Genomic DNA, 4,818 nt, shown 5'->3' on the forward strand with positions numbered 1-4,818 from the left:
GGTGTGCCTGACATCGACCCTCCTACCAAAATGCTGATGCACTGCTCATACTGGTACTGTACTGCAGCAGCGTAGACCAGCAAAAGAAATAAAGTACAAAGTGATCAGTTCTATACGCGTGGATTTAAAATTCTTAAACAGTGTAAAACTTGTTTTGACGTGTGACTCATTTGTATAATTACAAATTATATGTAATCATGCGCGTTAATACTCAGGTTTCGAGTAACATAACATTTTGTAATGCAAAATCAAAGGTCAGTTCAGTTCAAATTAATACATTGAGTATATTATACCCTTAAAATTAAAAGAATGAATACTTGTGGTTTACGTGATTCAAACACATGCTTGAGATGTGGCACTGGTGATACAGAGTTAGTGGGACAAAAAAATCGTATAAATGGGATCGATTAAGAAATGTGTACAGCTCGTTATATATATTATAATTATATATATATATATATATATATATATATATATATATATATATATTATATATATATAATCAGTTGACCTTGTTTCCATGCTGATTTGGAAATCCTATTTCATTTTCATTAATGCATACATTATTTTCAAACTGGTTATTCAAGGAAATTAAAAAACTGCATTCTAGAAGTTGACAAAGGCTAGAAATCGTGGCCACAAGAGGGCTCTATGTGGCAAAAGGAAAGATACAGTGTATGTGAGTGATTACGTATTTTAACAACGCTTGTGCACCTGTGGTATGAGGACGAGGGAACACACTGTAATACAATTTGTCTTTAATGAAATCTGCAATAAATTAAAGTACTAATTACTAAATTTTCAATTCCTAAAATATCTAGGCTGTGCTACACTTACTAAATATATTGGAACCACTGGATAGATCATTTTCCAGTGCAGAAAAACTGGTCAAGAGATTTGTTCTTTATTTTTACAATGGTAGAAGCCAAAACGGGCATATATAAATGTCTCTGTACTAGGCTAGAGATGTAATATGTTTAGCTCCTGGGATTAGCATTGTTTCCCCTCTCTGTACCTTTTCATGTGCCAATATATATATATATATATATATATATATTATATATATATATATATATATATATATATATAAAATAGTGAGCTCACCAAAAAATATTCAAAATGGGGCCTACTAGATCATTATATAGTCTTCCCTAGACTTGTACTATATTCCACACTTTTGTTTATCTAACCTGACATTCTTTGAGGGGAAAAAAATAATCAATCAAACCCTGTGGCAAAGTGCCCAGCCCCTGGGCTATTTATTTGTTTTGTATGTTACGTGTAGTGTTTTAATGTTGGTGGACAGTCATTGGTACATGGGATGTAAATGGGTCTGTGTAACACAAGTTGTTTAAAATGTATATTTGTATTTAGACACGAAGATTGTACAGCACTTCACATGCAGGTAAAATGTAATAATATGTGAGCACAGGGAATTGCACTTTATTAATTCACATGCAGTTGTACCGAGACTCCAATTGAATGATTGATTAGCAGTCGAGTCTCGGTACAGCTGCAGAAAAGCAGCATGTCTTCACTCACTCGAGGTTGTGTGTTCGGTGTGTGGAGAACGGGTGAGAGAGGAGATTTATTCGGATTACAATTGCTATTGCGTGCTGGAAGTGCCAGCACGGTACTTGTGTTCTGTTCGTCCGCTGTCTGTTTAGTGTTAGTACGTTTTGTTTGTATATTTATTTTGGCTAAAGTGCCGTGTACTGTTTTGGTGTCAGTGTTTTTGTTACAAACCTTTTTATTTTCTGTTAGTTTAATAATTAAACATCACGTCAGCGCCTTTAAAATTTCCGTGTTCCGTTTTGGTTCCTGTTTCTGGTCTGACGTCATCCACTGCAGCCGTCTTTGTGACAAACAATTGATTGCACACACATGCAGCTACAAAGAATAGGCACACCTACATAAATCGTAAGGGGACCTATTAAGTCAACGTGCAAGAAGTGCGTGATGCCAACAACTACATCACAAATGTATATGCAAACAATCCTTGCTAATTTGCAGGTGGCAGCTGCTTTTGAGTGGGATGACAGACTGAGAGGCTGGTTGATCGGCTATAACGGGTATCCACTAAAGCGGTGGCTACTGACAATGCTGCTAAACCCCACAATCCCTGTCAAACAGAGGTATAATCATACCTTTAAATGTGCTCATACTGTAATTGAGCGAACATTTGGAATCCTAAAAATGCAATTACAGTGTTTGGATGTCTCTGAGGGAACACTACAGTCCTCGAGAAGGTTAGCAATACCATCCTGGCTGGTTATGTTTTACATAACATAGCTCTCCACAATGGATGTGATGTTGAACTTACAAGGAAAAGATTCCAGGGTTTGACGGAAGCAGATGTTGAACTTGAAGCCTTTTTTTAGTTTGTAACCTTGCTTGAGGGGCTTGGTCATCCTCACTTGGGCTGCTGGACATTTTTAATTTATTTGTGCTTTTGTCTCCTTCCTTCTTTTTTTGGTTTCAAAATGCCCTTCATTCACTATCACAGGCACACAGGTGCTCTTAAAGGGAATGTTGAATCCTTATTTGTTGTAACTTTTCTCTCACCTACTGTGCCTTGATTGCCTGGGCACATAATTAGCTATTTGATGTGAGTTAGCCCACGCATGAGACCCAACATCTAAATCACATTTTCAAGCGCTATCGGTTCGCTAACGCCCTGATTTTTGCTGGAGTGGAAACAGCTGAGCACATATTTGCTAAATAGGGCCCACAGTTCATAGTGGAGTAGCACATCAACCCCATTCTGACCAGGAATTGGGAGGGCTGGCTATCTATGACAAAATTTCAGGTGTGGGGTGGGTGAAACCAACAAGGAACGTAAAATTTATTGAGGATGAAATTGCATTTGAGTTGGTGCTGCAAATAGCCTACAAATATGGGAACAACCAAAATATTCAGGACTAGTGGCAGAGTGGGGTTAAATATACTACTCTAAATTGGCTCTGTAGATGTACACAGCGATGTGAAATGGCAATGTTCAATCTGGAACATTCCTAATACCAGTGCAGACACATTTAGAGGGTCCTCATAATTACACAGTACCAAAAATATTTGTAGCATCTATAGTAAGGTAAGAAGTGTATGATAAAGCAATATATCACAAAAGGATGTGTGTCGTTGAGTGACATAGCCACACCTTGGTTACGTTGTGTGGCTCCAGGCAAAACCGAGAAGTGGGTATATCCCACAATGACAGACATGCTTCATGCCATATTGCGATTATACAATGGCTATGAGGAAATTTGAAGTTAAAAACAATTAGCAAAAATAAGTTTAAAGAAAAACGTGGGATCCTGAGATTTTGCCATAGCTATTGAGAGACTAAGATTGTGGCAGAGAGAAAGCATGTAAATAGTTTGTGGGGGAATGTAAGGTTAGCAGGGATGTGGTTGATCTGTCCCTGCCGGCAAACACAGATATGGCCATTCCCAAATTAGCACCTAATTGGGGAATGGCCATGGGAGTGTTCGTGCGGTGCTGTACTGGTCAGTTAAGGTGAATACCCAGCCTGAAGGGGCATTCACATGGGACACAGCGTGCCTGCCGTCTCCTTGCGATCACTCTGCAGTCGCCGCAGACCACTGTTCACAATGAACGCGGCATGGGAGCGGCAGGGGAAAGTTAGTGGACGATTTGTTGTTATGTCATGGTTGCAAGTACAGTGACTTTTTATTGCCAAGCCAGCGGGAAGGGAAAACTCTATTTATACATAAGACACAAAGCTTAGTAAAAGAAAAAATTATATATATATTTAAAGTTTCTTTTTTTTTTTTTAATAAAACCTCATTTTAACCCCCCACACACGCCATCATATCCCCCTACAATTATCCAAAATATCAGGCAATTGTATTGTTTAAAATAAAAACATGTTCCTTTTAAAAATCGAGGTATTTTCTTTCTTTGTCAATTTTGTCTCTCTTGCTGGGTATAGGCAAAGAAAGCGTGAGTTATAGGCATCATTATACAATGCAACTACTGCCATCCCATCATATCAAACGCTTGGGGGGGAACAGTAAAAACGGCAACAATCAGTGGTACTGTGCTTCTGACAACACAACGCATGGAACAATGAACAGCAAACAAAAAAAGATAATTGCGATCGCCCTGCTCTACCAGAGAAAGAAAAAAATGTAAGATTGCAGTGGGTCCAAGAAAAGAAAAGGGTACGGCGAATATCATCGGCTGATACAGGAGCTCCGGTTTGATGAAAGCAGATTTCAAACCTATTTGTTGTATTTAATGTTAAAATCTGAAACCCTTTTTTTTTTTTTTTTTTTTTTTTTTTTTAATTATTATTTCTTCCTCGGAAAGGAGCCTCCTACTTTCCCCCGACATTTTGTTTAATTGGCCAATTACAAAAATAGAAGAAGTGTTAGGTTCTGCAGGTGGGGAGACTTAAGAGGCAATTAAGTGGGGCAATTAAGAAAGCTGGTTTGGAGAACTAACCAAAAATCTCTGAAGGAAGCAAGTTTTTTTTTTTATTATTTACCATTTATTTTTTAGTTTGAGGGAACTGTTTAGATAATCATTTTCTGTATTAACTGCACAGCTTGAATGGTTTAGTTAATCTGTTACGATTCAGATTCAACACTGGATGAGGACTGCATACCCTACTTACAGTAAGAAGGGGAACCATGTTTACTTCAACTTTAAGATGAATTTCAAAACAAGTAAAGGAGTGGGATTTTAGTCTTTTTTCACCTTGGTTCAAGACTTACATAACATTTGGCGAGTCTCCCCCCCCCCCCCCCCCCCCCCCCGTTTTCAGAGCTGGATACCCTTTAGAAATCCTACACA

The sequence above is a fragment of the Polyodon spathula genome, chromosome 5, assembly GCF_017654505.1.
Source record: "Polyodon spathula isolate WHYD16114869_AA chromosome 5, ASM1765450v1, whole genome shotgun sequence".
Lineage (NCBI taxonomy): Eukaryota > Metazoa > Chordata > Actinopteri > Acipenseriformes > Polyodontidae > Polyodon > Polyodon spathula.